The following is a 23983-nucleotide window of genomic DNA, read 5'->3' on the forward strand; positions in this document are numbered from 1 at the left end:
ACATTTGCCTCCTCCCTTTCTCTCCCCTTCTCTTTGTAACTTTATACATGAAAGCATTACGTCTCCTCTCTCACCTTTTGCCTCCTCTCTCTCGCAACGGCCCGCAAAGTAGGGAACAATTCTTTACCAAGCAACAAACTTGAACCTTGAAAATAAGGATACGTAAAGGGAGATAATTAGGCTTTGCTGCTTGGAATATTTCAGGAGGGGAAATACGCATGCGCATTGAAGGTGCTCCTTCCTTGATGTTGTTGACTTCCGGTTAATGTCCATTGAATGAATTTCTTTTAATCAGCTGAAAAAAAATAGATTTCTATTTCTTTTAATGTATTTCTGGACTAAGACACATATACACACATATATAAACAACACTATCCTTTACCAGACATTTGCGTAAGTATTAAACAATGAAAAGATTCAATGGTTTTTTTTTAATTCTGTAGACTTTCGGTTTTTGGCCCCTCAATTCTTTGTGTCTTTTCGATGTTTTATGAATGAGAGATGTCCTTGATTTGTGCGGGATTTGGCTGCTATTTCTATATATGGAAGAGAGATCCTTGTTTTGTGTGGGATTTGGCTGCTATTTCTAGGTATGGGAGAGAGATGATTATGAACTGTGTGGTATTTGGCTGCTTTTTCTAGCTATGGAAGAAAGATCCTTGTTTTGTGTGGGATTTGGCTGCTATTTCTAGGTATGGGAGAGAGATCCTTGTTTTGTGTGGGATTTGGCTGCTATTTCTATGTATGGGAGAGAGATGACTATGAATTGTGTGGGATTTGGCTGCTATTTCTAGGTATGGGAAAGAGATGACTATGATCTGTATGGGTTTGGTTTGTGTTTCTCTCTGTGGAAACTACCTTCTAAACTGTCCATCGATGCCAAGTTTGGAAATGGAAAAATTACGTTTCATTTTGTACTGAAAAGACAAAGTAGAGAAAAGAGTTGCCATGGCGATCTCTGTTGCAAAGAAGAAGAAGTGAGGAGGAATTTTCCAAAATCCTGGATTTTCATGGATCCCAAACTTCCGTTTTTGTGTGAGTGTGAAAAGAAGGCATAACTACAGATGTATACCCCAAGCCACCGACTTTGTTGCCTCTGTTGACCCCATAAGGGTTCTCTTTCTGAATGAAAGGAAGATTGTATGATGCATGTCTATGGAGAGCAATTCTACATGGTAGAGAGACAGGGTCCCTGAATGCAGGGGACGAGTGAAGGTTTTGGAAGGGAACGAGGTTTGTATGCTCCACTGGATGTGTTATGGAAGTGTACATATTTGAGAGAGAAGTTAGGCATGAGAGGAATTTGTTGCTGTGTGCAAGAGAGGAGGCTGCAATGGTTTGGTCATGTGATGCAGATGGATGCTGACAGCTTCATAAATAGAGGGTGTTATCCATCCATCCATCCATCCATCTCTATCTATCTATCTATCCATCCATCTCTATCTATCTGTCTATCTATCCATCTATCTATCTATCCATCCATCCATCCATCTATCTATCCATCCATCCATCTATCTATCCATCTATCCATCTATCTATCTATCCATCTATCCATCTATCTATCCATCTATCTATCCATCCATCCATCTATCCATCCATCCATCTATACATCCATCTCTCTCTCTCTCTCTCTATATATATATATATATATATATACATACACTCATGGAGTGGTTGGCGTTAGGAAGGGCATCAGTGGATGGATATGAGAGAGCCAGGAAGACATGGGATGAAATACTGAAGAACAACCCTCAGGAATTTCAACCTTTCAGGTGAGATGAGAGAGGACCGACACACCTGGCACCTGGAAGTACTCAAGAAGATGTGGTTGTGTAAAGTACCCATGGTGGGTACCATGTGAAAGTCCCTGCGTGGAGACGGGTAGTAGCACTTATGCAGCAACGTGTAAACGTGCTTTGTGTGGTCCATGTAAAAGCATCTGTGTTGTGCCGCATAAGAGCATCCAGCACACTGTGTAAAGTGGTTGGCATCAGGAAGGGCATCCAACGGTAGAAACCATACCAAATCAGACTGGATTTCCCCACCCCCCACCTGCTCATGCTAGCATGGACAATGGACATTAAGTGGTGATGATTAAAAATAAAAAAGATTATCCTCTTCTTTACTTTCAGGTATGAGACTTTTCTATGTGAAATCACATGTGATATGTAACTGAATTCTTTTTTTAAAATGATGTGTTTTGAAGTTTTTGCATTCGGTAAAATTTTTTTTATTTTTAGTAGTTTTGACCGCATTGGTCCCTCTTAGCGTGTGGTATCTACGATTAGTAGTACCCTCAATATAATATGAATGAATATTTTCAAAGAGGAAGAATTTACGGATTTTTTCTCTTACGAGGTTTTTCACGCTGACTACTGATAATTTCTTTTAAAGATTTTATCCTCAATTTTTAATATATATATATATATATATATAGGCGCAGGAGTGGCTGTGTGGTAAGTAGGTTGCTTACCAACTACATGGTTCCGGGTTCAGTCCCACTGCGTGGCATCTTGGGCAAGTGTCTTCTGCTATAGCCTCGGGTCGACCAATGCCTTGTGAGTGGATTTGGTAGACGGAAACTGAAAGAAGCCTGTCGTATATATATATATATATATATATATATATTATATATATATATATATATATATATATACGTGTGTGCATTTGTGTGTCTGTGTTTGTTCCCCTAGCATTGCTTGACAACCGATGCTGGTGTGTTTACGTCCCCGTCACTTAGCGGTTCGGCAAAAAGAGACCGATAGAATAAGTACTGGGCTTACAAAGAATAAGTCCCGGGGTCGATTTGATCGAAACAAGTAAAAAAAAAAAAAAGATATAGCAAATTAATTGAGATTCAGATGAATTAAGTTCAAGCACCAGATATTTGTGTGGTGTTATCCGTACAGTTTCAAAATAAGGTGAATAAAATCAAAGTTAGCAACAGGATATCCAGAGGTGATGCAGTACGATCGTTTCAAGCGACACCATTTCATTGAACAATGCAATCATTACATCAATTTAAATGCAGAGCTATCCTCAGCTGCCTAAAAAAAATAAATGGAATTAATTTAATCAGTTGGACACATTTGTATAATTTTACCTCAGTCCTCTTAAGAAGGTGAGAAGACAGACAAGGTCCATGCGGTTTTCACTTCAGCTTCTCAGACAGGCAGAAACAGATCTGTGCACACAGCACACATATGTATACGTAGATGTGTGTGTGTGTGTGTGTATGTACACTATGGGTGGAGGCGCAATGGCCCAGTGGTTAGGGCAGCGGACTCGCGGTCATAGGATCGCGGTTTTGATTCCCAGACCGGGCGTTGTGAGTGTTTATTGAGCGAAAACACCTAAAGCTCCACGAGGCTCCGGGGATGGTGGTGATCCCTGCTGTACTCTTTCACCACAACTTTCTCTCACTCTTACTTCCTGTTTCTGTTGTGCCTGTATTTCAAAGGGCCGGCCTTCTGTGTCACGCTGAATATCCCCGAGAACTACGTTAAGGGTACACGTGTCTGTGGAGTGCTCAGCCACTTACACGTTAATTTCACGATCAGGCTGTTCTGTTGATTCGGATCAACTGGAACCCTCGTCGTCGTAACCGATGGAGTGCTTCCATAAAAAAAAAGTACACTATGGATATGTGTGGATACGTAAGCTTCACACAAGATTCTCTGATGTAAATTTTAATAAATTAAATTATTCAGTTGTTGAACGTTTATTTTGACATCAACAGAAATGAATCTGTATTTTTTACATAGCCTCTAAACCTTACACTGTTGTTTCTCTATAATTTCAGAACATCGGATGACATTGACATCACAGAAGAAACATCCTCAATATTTACCGTTTTGTTAAAGACTAAAGCAAAATATTATACAAAACTGATGTATAACATTGTTTCTACAAATCTGTTGTAGAATTGCTGTGAAACATTTGCTCTGAAATAATACTATTAGCCAAGTTTGTGAACATCACTGACTGGAGTGTCTAAAAGAGGAGCCCCTCTGCTGGTGAAACTTAACAGAATTTATGTAATTGCTGCTAAACAAAGGTAACATCACTGAAATACAACAGTAGAAGTATTTCTAAGGAGTAAAGTGTAAGAATAAAACAAGAAAAATATTTTTACTGGAATTTGAGGGGAAAATAATGGAAAAGTGTGAGAAACGTAAAGGAATGATTTCCTCTGAAATGAAAGAGAAAGGAAAATTGTCATATGACTGTGACATCTGTGAAAAGGTTTTCTCTCTCAAATGTAACCTAAATTCCCACAAACGTATTCATACAGGAGAGAAACCATATCACTGTGATATTTGTGGTAAATCATTCTCTCAAAGTATTCATTTAACTAGACACAGACATATTCATACAGGAGAGAAAACGCATGAATGTGATATATGTGGTAGATCTTTCTCTCAAAATATTCACTTAATTGGACACAAACGTATTCATACAGGGGAGAGAAGCCATATCATTGTGATATCTGTGGTAAATCATTCTCTCGAAGTGGTTTGTTAACTATACATAAACGTATTCATACAGGGACACCATATTCTTGTGATGTCTGTGGTAAATCATTCTCTCAAGGTAACGACTTAAAGAAACACAAACGTATTCACACAGGGGGGAAACAATATCACTGTGATATCTGTGGTAAATCATTCTATCAAAATAGTGACTTAACAAAGCACATACGTATTCATACAGGAGAGAAACCATATCATTGTGATATCTGTGGTAAATCATTCTCTGAAAATAGTGCCTTGGCAATCCACACACGTATTCACACAGGAGAGAAACCATATCATTGTGATACTTGTGGTAAATCATTCTCTCAAAGTTACACTTTAAAGCGACACGAGCGTATTCATACAGGAGAGAAACCATATCATTGTGATATCTGTGGTAAATCATTCTCTGAAAATACCATGTTAATAGAACACAAACGTATTCATACTGGAGAGAAACCATATCATTGTGATATCTGTGGCAAATCATTCTCTCAAAATAGTAACTTAATAAAACACAAACGTATTCATACAGGAGAGAAACCATATCATTGTGATATCTGTGGTAAATCATTCTCTGAAAATACCATGTTAATAGAACACAAACGTATTCATACAGGAGAGAAACCATATCATTGTGATATCTGTGGCAAATCATTCTCTCAAAATAGTAACTTAATAAAACACAAACGTATTCATACAGGAGAGAAACCATATCATTGTGATATCTGTGGTAAATCATTCTCTGAAAATACCATGTTAATAGAACACAAACGTATTCATACTGGAGAGAAACCATATCATTGTGATATCTGTGGCAAATCATTCTCTCAAAATAGTAACTTAATAAAACACAAACATATTCATACAGGAGAGAAACCATATCATTGTGATATCTGTGGTAAATCATTCTCTGAAAATACCATGTTAATAGAACACAAACGTATTCATACTGGAGAGAAACCATATCATTGTGATATCTGTGGCAAATCATTCTCTCAAAATAGTAACTTAATAAAACACAAACGTATTCATACAGGAGAGAAACCATATCATTGTGATATCTGTGGTAAATCATTCTCTGAAAATACCATGTTAATAGAACACAAACGTATTCATACTGGAGAGAAACCATATCATTGTGATATCTGTGGCAAATCATTCTCTCAAAATAGTAACTTAATAAAACACAAACGTATTCATACAGGAGAGAAACCATATCATTGTGATATCTGTGGTAAATCTTTCTCTCAAAGTGATGCCTTAAAGAAACACAACCGTGTCCACATAGAAGAGAAGCCATATCCCTGTGATATTTGTGGTAAATCATTCTTTGAAAATAGTAACTTAACGAAACACAAACCTATTCATGCGAGGGAGGAAGAGAAAGGGCAGCTTTTGTAGTTGAGATTTTCTGTGTTTTCTTTCAATATTTACCTCCCACTCATGTATTTACTTTCCCTGGTGTAAGGACCCCTTATACCAAAACTCCTGACAACCCTAAACATTATTCTTTCTTGAATATCACATCCTGTAATTTCAGCATATTTACTGTTTATTGTATTTTAAATGCTTCGCTCATTAATTATGTTACACAATAACTTATATTATTATTTTTTTATACTCAAGAATATTGTAAATTTGTCAAATATTGACGTAAACGGTGACCCCCAAATACAAAACAGAACAGAACACCACAAAGGAAGAACACGTGGCATAAGTGTAGTTTAGTGCCCCACACCCGACTGATTCCTTGTTAGTTTCTCAATAATGGTTTCTTTAACCCTTTGGTGTTCACATTATTCTGCAAAAGTTAATGTTTTTTTATCCTCGTTGTTTTGAACTAATCATGCATTATCTTGTAGTTATGAGATTTTGATGAGGTAGCTATTAATTTTTAAGATGATATTGTAGGGTTGGTGTGAGAGACCAGATATGGCCAGTTTGAACATAAAACAAGCAGAATACTTTTGGCCGGATATGGCCAGTTTAAATGCTAAAGGGTTAAATTAAACTTTGCAGAGATAGATTTTCGAGTGTCCAAATTATTATGATTACTCATTATACTTTGTCAACTTTGTTCCACTTTGATAAACTTATCCACTTCTTCAACATGTGAGGTTAAATTCAGTTCAGCCTAGAAAATCTATGAAATATCTTTTGTTACTGTGACCAAGCTTAGCTATGAAATTTTTATAAAGGTGGAACAGTAAATAGAAAGCTCTCTTTCTTTTACTTGACACCTGTAACAGAGGCAACATGCCTTGTCTCAGTCATGTCACAGATATAAAGATCTGCTTTCGTCTCTTTACTTGATGGTTGTTACAGAAGTAACATTTCTCTGTTACCAAAAGAGAGAATGTTTTCTCTAGAGTAACTGCAGCCTATTGTGTGTTTAATATGTTTGGGTTTGTGTATGTATTTTGATACAAGAAGAATTGGTTACAGAACAAACCTTAAATTTGGGTCAAATAAAAAAAATACCGTTGGAAAACCGATTGTAGCAGTGACTCGATCAATTCCTAGGAATATCTGAAGAAGGAATTTTTATATCTCAAAATATTATATCAGACCATGGAGGATTAAATTATAACAATTATAATAGTGCTTTGTTGTGCCTTTCAAAACACATTCTTTTTCACACAGCGCCGCCCCGACTGGCTTCTGTGCCAGTGGCACATAAAAAGCACCATCCGAACGTGGCCGATGCCAGCGCCGCTCCGACTGGCTTCTGTGCTGGTGGCACATAAAAAGCACCATCCGAACGTGGCCGATGCCAGCGCCGCTCCGACTGGCTTCTGTGCCGGTGGCACATAAAAAGCACCATTCGAACGTTGCCAGCGCCGCCGCCTTGGCTGGCTTCCGTGCTGCTGGCACGTTAAAAGCTCCAACCGATCGTGGCCGATGCCGGACCCCCACTGGCACCTGTGCAGGTGGCACGTAAAAAGCACCCACTACACTCGCGGAGTGGTTGGCGTTAGGAAGGGCATCCAGCCGTAGAAACTCTACCAGATCAGACTGGAGCCTGGAGCAGCCCCTGGCTTCCCAGACCCCGGTCGAACCGTCCAACCAGTGCTAGCGCGGAAAATGGATGTTAAACGATGATGATGATGATGACGCACATTCTTTTAAATTCTAGGCTCAAGGCCCGAAAATTTTGGAGAGGGGGCCAGTCGATTAGATCGACTCCAGTACGCAACTGGTACTTAATTTATCAAACCCGAAAAGATGAAGGACAAAGTTGACCTCGGCGGAATTTGAACTCAGAACGTAAAGACAGACGAAATACACACACATATATGTATATATATATATATCCAAGTTGCAGGTACATGAAGCTACTGTCCACCGACGCAGGGTCTCTAGGGCCCATACCTCCCACACCCTCAGGGTTGGCACCCTCAACGTTGGCACACTGAAAGGTAGGTCTGGCGAGATAGTTGAGATGCTTGAACGGAGACGTGTGGATATATGTTGTATGCAAGAAGTAAGGTGGAGAGGAGGTTCTGCTAGGTTCCTCACAGGCAAGGAACACAGGTACAAGATTTTCTGGGCAGGGAACACTGACGGGGTTGGAGGCGTGGGTATACTTATCGCTGAGAAATGGGTAGATAAAGTAATTGAGGTAATCAGAGTATGCGACAGAATACTTAAGATTAGATTAGCGCTTCATCATAGTTTAGCAACCATTATATCAGCCTATGCTCCTCAGTCGGGGCTACCTGATGGACAGAAAGACCGATTCTATGACACTCTACTGCAGACTACCTTGTTGACGAACGACAGAGACCTTCTCTTTGTGGCTGGTGACTTCAATGGTCACGTTGGACGACATGCTGGGGGCTTCCACGGCGTACATGGAGGCTATGGCTCTGGTTCCCGCAACGAGGAGGGAACCAGGCTGCTGGAGTTCTGCGATGCAAATAATCTTATGATTTGCAACACTAACTTCAGGAAACCTACCAGCCACCTAGTCACCTACCGATCGGGCCAACATACCAGCCAAATTGACTACATCCTTGCCAGGCAAAGGGAGAGATGGCTACTTATAAATGCCAAAACCTTCCCAGGCGAAGAATGCACCCCACAACATAGACTGGTAGTTAGTGACTTTAGGATCAGGAGTAGGAGGACAACCAGAAGACGACCAACATGGAGAAGAAGGATCTGGAAGCTTAAGGATCCTGTGAATGGACAGAGATTTAGAGACATGTTACTTGAAGCCTTTGACGAAGTAGAAGGGGATAGTGTATCACATGATGTAGAGGACAACTGGACGTTTCTAAGGGACAACCTGCTGAGAGCCACTGACCAGATCTGTGGCTGGTGCAAAGTCCCCTCTCGTCCCAAGGTAACGTGGTGGTGGAACAGTGTCGTAGACAGGGCTATTAGAGAAAAGAGACAGACTTGGAAGCACTGGAAGAATGGTGGTAGCAGGGAATTGTATCAGACTGCTAAAAAGGAAGCTAGGAGACAGGTCTATCTAGCCAGAGGGGAAGCAGATAAGAAAAAATTGCCAATGTTCTGCGCCGTGAGGACCAAAGACTGGAGGTGTTTCGCGTTGCAAGACAGTGTGTGAGAGAGAATTGTGATGTGGTGGGAGAGAAGTGTGTTCGCATGGAAGATGGTTCACTTGCGCTAAACGAGGATCAAAGAGAGAGGCTTGGAGACGCCACTATGAAAGGTTGCTGAATAAAGAAAATGAATGGGATAAAGAGAGTCTGCCGAACGTTGACCCAACAGAGGGACCAGCTATCAGGGTTGATAGTTCCTTAGTAGCTAAGGCAATTAGAAGCATGAAGACAGGGAAAGCCCCAGGCCCATCAGGTATCACTGCAGAGATGCTCAAAATATCTGGTAGTGTCGGCTATAGCCTAGTCACCTGTATAGTTAATCAGGTGATACATGAAGGAGTCATACCCAATGACTGGTGTAGCAGCATAATAGTCAACTGCTACAAAGGTAAAGGTGATGCCCTAGATACAAATAATTACAGAGGTATCAAGCTGTTGGATCAGGTGATGAAGGTTACAGAGAGGGTCATAAGCCAACTAATTAGAGAGAGAGTTAGTTTAGATGAGATGCAGTTTGGTTTCGTGCCAGGGAAAAGTACCACTGATGCTATATTCCTGGTAAGGCAGCTGCAGGAGAAATACCTAGCCAAAGATAAGGCCCTGTACCTGGCTTTTGTTGACATGGTGAAAGCCTTTGACAGGGTCCCCCGATCCCTCATATGCTGGTCAATGAGGAAACTAGGAATAGAAGAATGGTTAGTGAGAGCTGTGCAAGCCATGTACAGGGACGCTGCTAGTAAGGTGAGGGTTGGAAATGAGTACAGTGAAGAATTCCGGGTAGAGGTAGGGGTCCACCAAGGCTCAGTCCTCAGCCCCCTCCTATTTATCATAGTCCTCCAGGCAATAACGGAGGAATTCAAGACAGGATGCCCCTGGGAGCTCCTCTATGCTGATGACCTTGCTCTAATTGCTGAGTCATTATCAGAACTGGAGAAGAAGTTTCAGGTGTGGAAGCATGGTTTAGAATCGAAGGGCCTTAGAGTCAACCTAGCTAAAACCAAAGTCCTAATAAGTAGGAAGGTAGACAAATCACAAACGCCTTCAGGTAGATGGCCCTGCTCGATCTGTAGAAAAGGTGTAGGTAGAAACTCTATAAGATGCACCAAGTGTAAGCTATGGACACATAAGAGGTGCAGCAATGTCATAGGAAGGCTAACTAGGAAGATGGTTTTTGTATGTGGCAGATGCTCGGGAGCATTAACCTCTGAAAATCTGCAGAAAACAACTTCCGTCACTTTCCAGGGGAAAAACTAGAAGTAGTTGATAGCTTCCGTTATCTTGGTGACCAAGTCAGTAGTGGGGGTGGGTGTGCTGAAAGTGTAACGGCTAGAGTAAGAATAGCCTGGGCAAAGTTTAGGGAGCTCTTACCTCTGTTGGTGACTAAAGGCCTCTCGCTCAGAGTAAAAAGCAGACTGTATGATGCATGTGTACGAACAGCCATGCTACATGGCAGTGAAACATGGGCCGTGACTGCTGAGGACATGCGTAAGCTCGCGAGAAATGAAGCTAGTATGCTCCGTTGGATGTGTAATGTCAGTGTTCATAGTCGACAGAGTGTAAGTACCTTGAGAGAAAAGTTGGACCTAAGAGGAATCAGATGTTGTGTGCAAGAGAGACGATTGCGCTGGTATGGTCATGTGGCGAGAATGGACGAAGATAGGTGTGTGAAAAAGTGCCACACCCTGGCAGTTGAGGGGACCTGTGGAAGAGGTAGACCCAGGAAAACCTGGGATAAGGTGGTGAAGCACGACCTTCGAACTCTAGGTCTCACCAAGGAAATGACCAGCGACCGAGACCTGTGGAAGTATGCTGTGCGTGAGAAGACCCGGCAAGACCAGTGAGAACAATCAAAATCAAATCATATATCAGAAAGCAGGGGTTAAGTGACCCATCCGTTCGTGTCCGCTGTCAGCCTCGTCTGGCACCCGTGCCAGTGATACGTAAAAGCACCATTCGCTCATGGCCGTTTGCCAGCTCTGCCTGGCCCCGTGTCGGTGGCACGTAAAAGCACCATCCGTCCGTGTCCGTTGCCAGCCTTGGCTGGCCCCCGTGCCAGTGACACGTAAAAGCACCGTCCGCTCGTGGCCGTTTGCCAGCTCTGTCTGGCAACCGTGTCGGTGGCACGTAAAAGCACCATCCGTTCGTGGCCGTTTGCCAGCTCTGTCTGGCCCCGTGTCGGTGGCACGTAAAAGCACCATCCGTCCGTGTCCGTTGCCAGCCTTGGCTGGCCCCCGTGCCAGTGACACGTAAAAGCACCGTCCGCTCGTGGCCGGTTGCCAGCTCTGTCTGGCCCCGTGTCGGTGGCACGTAAAAGCACCATCCGTTCGTGTCCGTTGCCAGCATCGCCTGGCCCCGTGCCGGTGACATGTAAAAGCACCATCCGTTCATGGCCGTTCGCCAGCTCTGTCTGGCACCTGTGCAGGTGGCACGTTAAAAACACCCACTACACTCGCGGAGTGGTTGGCGTTAGGAAGGGCATCCAGCCGTAGAAACACTGCCAGATCTGACTGGGCCTGACGAAGCCTTCCAGCTTCACAGACCCCAGTTGACCCGTCCAACCCATGCTAGCATGGAAAGCGGACGCTGAACGATGATGATGATGATGATGATATAGTCGCAGGAGTGGCTGTGTGGTAAGTAGCTTGGTTACCAACCACATGGTTCCGGGTTCAGTCCCACTGCGTGGCATCTTGGGCAAGTGTCTTCTGCTATAGCCCCGGGCCGACCAATGCCTTGTGAGTGGATTTGGTAGACGGAAACTGAAAGAAGCCCGTCATATATATGTATATATATATATGTATATATGTGCGTGTGTGTGTTTGTGTGTCTGTGTTAGTCCTCCTAGCATTGCTTGACAACCGATGCTGGCGTGTTTATGTCCCCGTCACTTAGCGGTTCGGCAAAAAGAGACCGATAGAATAAGTACTGGGCTTACAAAAGAATAAGTCCCGGGGTCGATTTGCTCGACTAAAGGCGGTGCTCCAGCATGGCCGCAGTCAAATGACTGAAACAAGTAAAAGAGTATATATATCCGTCTCGGCCATCTTGTCATATATTACTCTTTTACCCTACCTCTTTCAATTTCTCTGTTACCTCACACTTTTACCCCCTCTCTCTCTCACTAAACTATATATCCCTCCCCTTCTCTCACCCTCTGTCTCTATGTTCCACTTTCTTTTCCTTCCCTCTCTGTCTTTCTCTCACTTTATCTCTCTTTCTCTCTAAAGGCCACTTTACAGATCAACTACAAAAATATTTCCCTACCCATGATTTCATATCTCGCTAGAAAATACAACCAATTACCTTCAAACCTGCATTTACTTCCAATTGAAGGACAGTTTAAGAAGCATGTATTAGAACATTTCCTATATGTGGTCAATCTTCACGCTAGAAACAGAAACGAAATGACTTCAAATTTTATTTGTTTTTCATATAAGAATTGAAGGATGTTTCCAAATCATCACCATCATCATCATCATCATCGTTTAACATCCGCTTTCAATGTTAGCATGGGTTGGACGATTTTGACTGAGGACTGGCGAACCAGATGGCTGTACCAGGCTCCAATCTTGATCTGGCAGAGTTTCTACAGCTGGATGCCCTTCCTAACGCCAACCACTCCGAGAGTGTAGTGGGTGCTTTTTACATGACACCGGCACGGGGGCCAGGCGGTACTGGCAATGACCTCACTTGAATCTTTTTACACATTCCACCGATACAGGAATATATACGAGGGGGTGTATGAAAAGTTTTGAGCCTTGGAATCTTGTACCTTCATCAGAAGTCTTCGCAAGACTTCCTTTTGTATCATGCTTTGTTTTTTGGGGGGTTTTTTTGAGGCTCAAGACTTTTCATACACCCCTCGTACATACACTTGCGTCAGAAATTAATTAGCACTTCTCAAATTTCTACATTAAATAGGTTAAATCAATTAACCTATGAGCTGTTCAAAACGTCTTACGCGATGAGAAAACTTAGTATGGTGTGATTTCGGTCCTTGCGAGGCGCTACCTATATCTATTAAAAGGAAGATTTGTCTGCATCCGCACTCCAAGTTGTTGTTGCACTGCTATGTCAACATCATAAGGCTGTAGACTCTCAAACTGCTCTGCAAACAAAGTTACCTCATCGTTCTGCGCAACAGTGAACTCGCAACAAAGCAATAGTTCGAGATATGGCCACTAGGTGACAGCACATACCTTGAGTGAAGAGCAAATCAAGGGTGCTAATTAATTTCTGACGGTAGTGTACACCGTGTGTGTGTGTGTGTGTGTGTAGCTTGACCCTGCCTGTGATTTGAAACCAAATCCACCTGCTTTTTGCTTGTCAAAATGAGTGGATAATCCTCCACACTAGATGATTGATGAGGAAATACTCCACCCCCTAGGACATGTACTGGTCAAGGAAAGGTCAGTCCTATGTTTAAGGTTTGACCTACATTACTGACCATTGTCTATATACTCTCTTTGACTTGTTTCAGTCATTTGACTGCGGCCATGCTGGAGCACCGCCTTTAGTCGAGCAAATCGACCCCGGGACTTATTCTTTTGTAAGCCCAGTACTTATTCTATCGGTCTCTTTTGCCGAACCACTAAGTGATGGGGACGTAAACACACCAGCATCGGTTGTCAAGCAATGCTAGGGGGACAAACACAGACACACACACATACATATATATACATATATACGACAGGCTTCTTTCAGTTTCCGTCTACCAAATCCACTCACAAGGATTTGGTTGGCCCGAGGCTATAGTAGAAGACACTTGCCCAAGATGCCATGCAGTGGGACTGAACCCGGAACCATGTGGTTGGTAAACAAGCTACTTACCACACAGCCACTCCTGCGCCTATAACAGAGAATTTTTTATCTCTTCCTTGGAGGTATAAACTATGACCAAGGAACAACACCTGCTTTTGCGTCAGCCTTTACCAATGGTTTCCAAAGTATTTATAAAAGCAATTGATCTCAAAATCATCATCATCATCATCATCGTTTAACGTCCGTTCTCCATGCTAGCATGGGTTGGACGGTTCGACCGGGGATCTGGGAAGCCAGAAGGCTGCACCAGGCTCCAGTCTTATCTGGCAGAGTTTCTACAGCTGGATGCCCTTCCTAACGCCAACCACTCCGTGAGTGTAGTGGGTGCTTTTTACGTGCCACCTGCACAGATGCCAGGCGAGGCTGGCAACGGCCACGGTCGGATTGGTGTATTTTATGTGCCACCGGCACGGAAGCCAGTCAAGGCGGCGCTGGCATCGGCCACGAGTCGGATGGTGCTTTTTACATACCACCAGACCAGGGATCCTGGCTGGTTCAATTCAATTTCGAATTCGCTTTTGCTTGCCCCAACATGTCTTCGCAAGCAAATGGGGTTGGCATAATAAAAACGGTAACTATGCATCCGGGCCTCAAACCCATATCTCCAGAAAGACATTCAGCACCTGGAACGGTTTCAACACTTAGCCAACGGAATGATCGTGGGCCTGTCTAAGCTTACAGATGAGGAATGTCTCCAACGGCTGGCATTACCTTCACTCGAACAACAGAGAATGCGGGGAGATCTCATCCCGGCTTTCAACATCTTCAACGGGAATGTAAACCTACCATTTGCGGAGTTTTTCCCGCCCTGCGCTGGGTGAAAGAAAGGAGAGGAGGGAGGGGAAAACGTGACGTTTTTCTGTCATAGAGAATGACATGAGAGTGAAAGGAAAATGAGAAAGAAAGAAAAGGAAAAGGAATGAAGGAAACAAAGAAAGAAGGAAAGAAGAAAGGAGGTAAGGAAGGAAGAAAGAAGGAAAGAAGAAAGGAGGTAAGGAAGGAAGAAAGAAGGAAAGAAGAAAGGAGGTAAGGAAGGAAGAAAGAAGGAAAGGGAAGTAGAGGAAAGACAAAGTAAGTAATGGAGTAAGAATTGAAGGAAGAGGGAAAGAAACTTAGGAGTGGCTGTGTGGTAAGTAGCTTGCATACGGACCGCATGGTTCTGGGTTCAGTCCCACTGCGTGGCACCTTGGGCAAGTGTCTTCTACTATAGCCTCAGGCTAAGCAAAGCCTTGTGAGTGGATTTGGTAGACGGAAACTGAAAGAAGCCTGTCGTATATATGTATATATATATATTATAGGCACAGGAGTGGCTGTGTGGTAAGTAGCTTGCTAACCAACCACATGGTTCCGGGTTCAGTCCCACTGCATGGCACCTTGGGCAAGTGTCTTCTACTATAGCCTCACGCCGACCAAAGCCTTGAGAGTGGATTTGGTAGACGGAAACTGAAAGAAGCCCTTCGTATATATGTGACAACTGATGCTGGTGTGTTTACGTCGCCGTAACTTAGCGGTTCGGCAAAAGAGACCGATAGAATAAGTACTAAGCTTACAAAGAATAAGTTCTGGGGGTCGATTTGCTCGACTAATAGGCGGTGCTCCAGCGTGGCCGCAGAGTAAAATTAGAAGAGAGGGGCAGTATGAGTAGAGTGGCAAAGAGAAAAAAGTCAGTGTCAAAATATAATGAGGTAATAAAGTGAGGAAGAAAGGAGAGACAGACTAAGAGAGGGGGAGAGAGAGAGAGAGAAAGACTGACATACGAAGGGAGAGGGGGAAAGAGATAGAGAAATTGAGGGTGAGTGTGAGGTAAGAGATAGAGCAAGGGAGGCGGAGTGGCTAAAAAGAGATTATGAATGGCTGAGAGACAAAGAGGGAGGTGTCGATTGTTGTGTGTTGTGGGAGGGAAGGGGAGAGAGAGAGAGAGTATAAGGTAAGAGAAAAAAGAGGCGAAATGATATAGTAATACATATGAGTGGGGGGGAGAGATAGAGAGAGCATGAGGTAAGAGGGAGGTTAAGAGAAGCAGAATGAGGTAGCAATATATATTGAAAAGGAGAGAGAGAAAGCAAGAAAGAGGGAGCATACAGTAATATATAATGAGGTGGGAGGGGGTGAGAGAAAGCAAGAAAGGGGGAGTATACAGTAATATATAATGAGGTGGGAGAGCGGTAGGAGGTGGAGAGAAAAAACAAGAAAGGGGAGCATACAGTAATATATAATGAGGTGGGAGAGCGGTAGGAGGTGGAGAGAAAAAACAAGAAAGGGGAGCATACAGTAATATATAATGAGGTGGGAGGGGGTGAGAGAAAGCAAGAAAGGGGGAGCATACAGTAATATAATGAGGTGGGAGAGCGGTAGGAGGTGGAGAGAAAAAACAAGAAAGGGGAGCATACAGTAATATATAATGAGGTGGGAGAGCGGTAGGAGGTGGAGAGAAAAAACAAGAAAGGGGAGCATACAGTAATATATAATGAGTGGGAGGGGGTGAGAGAAAGCAAGAAAGGGGAGCATACAGTAATATATAATGAGGTGGGAGGGGGAGAGAGAAAGCAAGAAAGGGGAGCATACAGTAATATATAATGAGGTGGGAGGGGGTGAGAGAAAGCAAGAAAGGGGAGCATACAGTAATATATAATGAGGTGGGAGGGGGAGAGAAAGCAAGAAAGGGGAGCATACAGTAATATATAATGAGGTGGGAGGGGGAGAGAGAAAGCCAGGAAGGGGGAGCATACAGTAATATATAATGAGGTGGGAGAGCGGTAGGAGGTGGAGAGAAAAAAAAAAACAAGAAAGGGGAGCATACAGTAATATATAATGAGGTGGGAGAGCGGTAGGAGGTGGAGAGAAAAAACAAGAAAGGGGAGCATACAGTAATATATAATGAGGTGGGAGGGGAGAGAGAAAGCAAGAAAGGGGGAGCATACAGTAATATATAATGAGGTGGGAGAGCGGTAGGAGGTGGAGAGAAAAAAACAAGAAAGGGGAGCATACAGTAATATATAATGAGGTGGGAGGGGGAGAGAGAAGCAAGAAAGGGGAGCATACAGTAATATATAATGAGGTGGAGAGCGGTAGGAGGTGGAAGAAAAAACAAGAAAGGGGAGCATACAGTAATATATAATGAGGTGGGAGGGGGAGAGAAAGCAAGAAAGGGGGAGCATACAGTAATATATAATGAGGTGGGAGGGGGTGAGAGAAAGCAAGAAAGGGGGAGCATACAGTAATATATAATGAGGTGAGAGAGCGGTAGGAGGTGGAGAGAAAAAACAAGAAAGGGGAGCATACAGTAATATATAATGAGGTGGGAGGGGGAGAGAGAAAGCAAGAAAGGGGGAGCATACAGTAATATATAATGAGGTGGGAGGGGGAGAGAGAAAGCAAGAAAGGGGGAGCATACAGTAATATATAATGAGGTGGGAGGGGGTGAGAGAAAGCAAGAAAGGGGGAGCATACAGTAATATATAATGAGGTGGGAGGGGGAGAGAGAAAGCCAGGAAGGGAGGAGCATACAGTAATATATAATGAGGTGGGAGGGGGTGAGAGAAAGCAAGAAAGGGGGAGCATACAGTAATATATAATGAGGTGGGAGGGGGAGAGAGAAAGCCAGGAAGGGAGGAGCATACAGTAATATATAATGAGGTGGGAGGGGGTGAGAGAAAGCAAGAAAGGGGGAGCATACAGTAATATATAATGAGGTGAGAGAGCGGTAGGAGGTGGAGAGAAAAAACAAGAAAGGGGAGCATACAGTAATATATAATGAGGTGGGAGGTGGAGAGAAAAAACAAGAAAGGGGAGCATACAGTAATATATAATGAGGTGGGAGGGGGAGAGAGAAAGCAAGAAAGGGGGAGCATACAGTAATATATAATGAGGTGGGAGAGCGGTAGGAGGTGGAGAGAAAAAACAAGAAAGGGGAGCATACAGTAATATATAATGAGGTGGGAGGGGGTGAGAGAAAGCAAGAAAGGGGGAGCATACAGTAATATATAATGAGGTGGGAGAGCGGTAGGAGGTGGAGAGAAAAAACAAGAAAGGGGAGCATACAGTAATATATAATGAGGTGGGAGGGGGTGAGAGAAAGCAAGAAAGGGGGAGCATACAGTAATATATAATGAGGTGGTAGGGGGTGAGAGAAAGCAAGAAAGGGGGAGCATACAGTAATATATAATGAGGTGAGAGAGCGGTAGGAGGTGGAGAGAAAAAAACAAGAAAGGGGAGCATACAGTAATATATAATGAGGTGGGAGGGGGAGAGAGAAAGCAAGAAAGGGGTGCATACAGTAATATATAATGAGGTGGGAGGGGGTGAGAGAAAGCAAGAAAGGGGGAGCATACAGTAATATATAATGAGGTGGGAGAGCGGTAGGAGGTGGAGAGAAAAAACAAGAAAGGGGAGCATACAGTAATATATAATGAGGTGGGAGGGGGTGAGAGAAAGCAAGAAAGGGGGAGCATACAGTAATATATAATGAGGTGAGGGCGCGTGGCTTAGTGGTTAGGGCATTCGGCTCATGATCGTAAGGTTGTGAGTTCGATTCCCGGCGACGCGTTGTGTCCTTGAGCAAGACACTTTATTTCACGTTGCTCCAGTCCACTCAGCTGGCAAAAATGAGTTGTACTTGTATTTCAAAGGGTCAGCCTTGTCACTCTCTGTGTCACGCTGATTATCCCCGAGAACTACGTTAAGGGTACACGTGTCTGTGGAATGCTCAGCCATTTGCACGTTAATTTCACGAGCAAGCTGTTCCGTTGATCGTATCAGCTGGGACCCTCGTCGTCGTAACCGGCGGAGTCTTTTAAATATAATGAGGTGGGAGGGGGTGAGAGAAAGCAAGAAAGGGGGAGCATACAGTAATATATAATGAGGTGAGAGAGCGGTAGGAGGTGGAGAGAAAAAACAAGAAAGGGGAGCATACAGTAATATATAATGAGGTGGGAGGGGGAGAGAGAAAGCAAGAAAGGGGAGCATACAGTAATATATAATGAGGTGGGAGGGGGTGAGAGAAAGCAAGAAAGGGTAGGAGCATACAGTAATATATAATGAGGTGGGAGAGCGGTAGGAGGTGGAGAGAAAAACAAGAAAGGGGAGCATACAGTAATATATAATGAGGTGGGAGGGGGTGAGAGAAAGCAAGAAAGGGGGAGCATACAGTAATATATAATGAGGTGGGAGGGGGTGAGAGAAAGCAAGAAAGGGGGAGCATACAGTAATATATAATGAGGTGGGAGGGGGAGAGAGAAAGCAAGAAAGGGGAGCATACACAGTAATATTAATGAGGTGGGAGGGGGTGAGAGAAAGCCAGGAGGGAGGAGCATACAGTAATATATAATGAGGTGGGAGGGGGTGAGAGAAAGCAAGAAAGGGGGAGCATACAGTAATATATAATGAGGTGGGAGGGGGTGAGAGAAAGCAAGAAAGGGGGAGCATACAGTAATATATAATGAGGTGAGAGGGGGAGAGAGAAAGCCAGGAAGGGAGGAGCATACAGTAATATATAATGAGGTGGGAGGGGGTGAGAGAAAGCAAGAAAGGGGGAGCATACAGTAATATATAATGAGGTGAGAGAGCGGTAGGAGGTGGAGAGAAAAAACAAGAAAGGGGAGCATACAATAATATATAATGAGGTGGGAGGGGGTGAGAGAAAGCAAGAAAGGGGGAGCATACAGTAATATATAATGAGGTGGGAGAGCGGTAGGAGGTGGAGAGAAAAAACAAGAAAGGGGAGCATACAGTAATATATAATGAGGTGGGAGAGCGGAGGGAGGGGGAGAGAGAAAGCAAGAAAGGGGGAGCATACAGTAATATATAATGAGGTGGGAGGGGGAGAGAGAAAGCCAGGAAGGGAGGAGCATACAGTAATATATAATGAGGTGGGAGGGGGTGAGAGAAAGCAAGAAAGGGGGAGTATACAGTAATATATAATGAGGTGGGAGGGGGTGAGAGAAAGCAAGAAAGGGGGAGCATACAGTAATATATAATGAGGTGGGAGGGGGTGAGAGAAGCAAGAAGGGGGAGCATACAGTAATATATAATGAGGTGGGAGGGGGTGAGAGAAAACAAGAAAGGGGGAGTATACAGTAATATATAATGAGGTGGGAGAGCGGAGGGAGGGGGAGAGAGAAAGCAAGAAAGGGGGAGCATACAGTAATAATAATGAGGTGGGAGGGGGTGAGTGAAAGCAAGAAAGGGGGAGTATACAGTAATATAATGAGGTGGGAGAGCGGTAGGAGGTGGAGAGAAAAAACAAGAAAGGGGAGTATACAGTAATATATAATGAGGTGGGAGAGCGGAGGGAGGGGGAGAGAGAAAGCAAGAAAGGGGGAGCATACAGTAATATATAATGAGGTGGGAGGGGGTGAGAGAAAGCAAGAAAGGGGGAGCATACAGTAATATATAATGAGGTGGGAGGGGGAGAGAGAAAGCAAGAAAGGGGGAGCATACAGTAATATATAATGAGGTGGGAGGGGGAGAGAGAAAGCCAGGAAGGGAGGAGCATACAGTAATATATAATGAGGTGAGCTGGCAGAAACGTTAGCACGCCGGACGAAATGCTTAGCAGTATTTCGTCTGCCGTTACGTTCCGAGTTCAAATTCCGCCGAGGTCGACTTTGCCTTTCATCCTTTAGGGGAGGTCAATAAATTAAGTAACAGTTACGCACTAGAGTCGATGTAATCGACTTAATCCCTTTGTTTGTCCTTGTTTGTCCCCTCTATGTTTAGCCCCTTGTGGGTAGTAAAGAAATATATAATGAGGTGAGAGAGCGGTGGGAGGGGAGAGAGAAAGTGAGAATGTAGGTGATTTTTTGCATGGGTGTATATATATATATATGCGTAGTTTATGGGGACAGAAAATCCTGTTCACACTTTGGAATGTTATTTTCTGAGTGACATCTCCGTGTGTGTGTAAGTGTGTATATCTATGTATACGCTTATATATTGGTGCGCATGCAAGTATGTACGCACACCCTTGTTAAATGAAAGAATAGCCTCCCGTCTTATTCTCCCGTAAAGATTTCCGGTTTTTCAAAGAAAATATATTCAACACAATCAACTATTCATAGTGTGGGAAAGTTTCTTTCCAGTCGGGCGAACATAATACAATAAAAGGCTGCGTCTAAATATGCAGCAGACGGTGTTCACATGTTGATGCATGTTTGCAGATGAAACTCCTTGGTTCGAAGCGAGAGAATATTGAATAAACAAAAGAATAAATTAGAATGAACTAGAAGACCTTCGCCAAGTAGCGCATTTCCACCCATATACATGAATGCCTAAAATCGCCCAATTTCTCAAACAGACATCGGCAAAAATATAACCTCCTTGGCCGGGGGTAAAAAAAAATTAATACAGCCATATTATTTTTAAAAAAACCCTTTAAAAACAGGAATCATCTGAATCAGTTATTATACATCAATGATAAGAGGAAGCTAGTTTAACCATACAACTTGTTTTTTTAAAAACTTTTTTACTTGTTTGAGTCATTTGACTGTGGCCATGCTGGAGCACCGCCTTTAGTCAAGCAAATCACCCCAGGACAAATTCTTTGCAAGAATAGTACTTATTCTATCGGTCACTTTTGTTGAACCGCTAAGTTATGGGGACGTAAACACACCAGCATTGGTTGTCAAGCGATGTTAGTGGGGACAAACACAGACACACAAACACACATATATATACATATATACGACGGGCTTCTTTCATTTTCCGTCTACCAAATCCACTCACAAGGCTTTGGTCGGCCTGAGGCTATAGTAGAAGACACTTGCCCAAGGTGCCACGCAGTGGGACTGAACCCGGAACCATATGTTTGGTAAACTATCTACTTACCACACAGCCATTCCTGCGCCTAAAAAGAAACAACAATTACCTAAAACTTTAGTGATACACACGCAGCCACCACCACCACCACAACTATCCTACCACTATATTACTGTATACTCCCCCTTTCTTGCTTTCTCTCTCCGCTCCCCGTTCACCAGCCTCGTCTGGCACCTGTGTCGGTGGCACATAAAAAACACCATCTGAGCGTGGCCGTTCGCCAGCCTCGTCTGGCACCTGTGTCGGTGGCACATAAAAAACACCATCCAAGCGTGACCGTTCGCCAGCCTCGTCTGGCACCTGTGTCGGTGGCACATAAAAAACACCATCTGAGCGTGGCCGTTCGCCAGCCTCGTCTGGCACCTGTGTCGGTGGCACATAAAAAACACCATCTGAGCGTGGCCGTTCGCCAGCCTCGTCTGGCACCTGTGTCGGTGGCACATAAAAAACACCATCTGAGCGTGGCCGTTCGCCAGCCTCGTCTGGCACCTGTGTCGGTGGCACATAAAAAACACCATCTGAGCGTGGCCGTTCGCCAGCCTCGTCTGGCACCTGTGTCGGTGGCACATAAAAAACACCATCCAAGCGTGACCGTTCGCCAGCCTCGTCTGGCACCTGTCGGTGGCATATAAAAAACACCATCTGAGCGTGGCCGTTCACCAGCCTCGTCTGGCACCTGTGTCGGTGGCACATAAAAAACACCATCCGAGCGTGGCCGTTCGCCAGCCTCGTCTGGCACCTGTGTCGGTGGCACATAAAATCACCCACTACACTCTCGGAGTGGTTGGCGTTAGGAAGGGCATCCAGCTGTAGAAACACTGCCAGATCTGACTGGTGCCTGGTGCAGTCTTCTGGCTTCCTAGACCCCAGTTGAACCGTCCAACCCATGCTAGCATGGAAAGCGGACGTTAAACGATGATGATGATGATGATGAAGGGACATTTGTTGTTCAACAAACTCACATTTTTGCCAATCTTCCACCTTGGGCCGGATTACAATGATTTTTAAATAAATCGATGTTAGGAAGATGGATGATGAAAAGTAAACCTGGACTCGTCGGGATTTGAACTGAAGAGGAAAAGAAGCAGAACAAAATCGATCAGATATTTTGTCTGACGAGATGTCAATCCTCTCGAATATAGAACCATTCATCTCAGTCGAGATTAATAAAATAGATACCAGTAATATACTGTGATAGTCTACTCTATGTGTATCATATCCAAAGTACACACAATTATCTGGCTTCAACTATTCATATGCTTTAAATATGATACGTAGGTTGCTATTTTGAACTAACACCGTTTCTGTCGCTTATAACCAGCTTTTTATAATTCCTCCCGCAAACTAAAACATTAGCGATTTTTCCATCACTGTTCAACTATGCCAGTAGCAGTTGATTCTTTTCATAGTATGCAGTTGGTAGTGCCTACTTGCGATTAATGAGGCCTAATGAGGCAGGAATACGTAGCTAACAATGCCACTACCGTTACTAGATCATTGCCGTCGGCTACTGATTCTTATACCTGTGATTTTTAACACTATACATCATTAAAAGAGGCTTTCTAGAGACGAATACCACAGGTATTAAACGATGAATTATGAAAAATGTAACACTCAGGTTATTATATATATATATACTCTTTTTACTCTTTTACTTGTTTCAGTCATTTGACTGCGGCCATGCTGGAGCACCGCCTTTAATCGAGCAACTCGACCCCGAGACTTATTCTTTTGTAAGCCCAGTACTTATTCTATCGGTCTCTTTTGCCGAACCGCTAAGTAACAGGGACGTAAAAACACCAGCATCGGTTGTCAAGCAATGCTAGGGGGACAAACACAGACACACAAACACACACGCATATATATATATATATATATAATATATATATATATATATATATTATATATATATATATATAATACACATACATATATACGACGGGCTTCTTTTTCAGTTTCCGTCTACCAAATCCACTCACAAGGCTTTGGTCGGCCCAAGGCTATAGTTGAAGACACTTGCCAAGGTACCATGCAGTGGGACTGAACCCGGAACCATGTGGTTGGTAACAAGCTACCTACCACACAGCCACTCCTGCGCCTATATATATATATATATATATATATATGTATAAATATATATATACATATGCATATATATATATATATATATATATATATATATATACATATATATATATACATATGCATATATATATATATATACATATATATATATATATATATACATACATATGTATG

General features: G+C 43.3%; 1 protein-coding gene across 2 annotated transcripts in view; it reads left to right on the top strand.

Moving 5' to 3' along the window:
* The first annotated feature begins 239 nt into the window (after nucleotides 1–239).
* LOC115225283 (E3 ubiquitin-protein ligase MIB1-like) overlaps nucleotides 240–23983 on the top strand; it is an 85731-nt gene continuing 61987 nt past the window's right edge. The window contains exons 1-2 of one of the 2 annotated variants that reach the window (XM_029796221.2): nucleotides 240–393; nucleotides 3803–4057. The gene's annotated coding sequence lies outside the window, so the exon portion shown is untranslated. Of the gene's footprint in view, nucleotides 394–1713; nucleotides 2133–3802; nucleotides 4058–23983 lie in introns of those variants that run through there. The other variant, XM_036514406.1, reaches the window with a different exon arrangement.

This window comes from Octopus sinensis, linkage group LG27 (genome assembly GCF_006345805.1).
Source record: "Octopus sinensis linkage group LG27, ASM634580v1, whole genome shotgun sequence".
In the NCBI taxonomy this organism is placed as follows: Eukaryota; Metazoa; Mollusca; class Cephalopoda; order Octopoda; family Octopodidae; genus Octopus; species Octopus sinensis.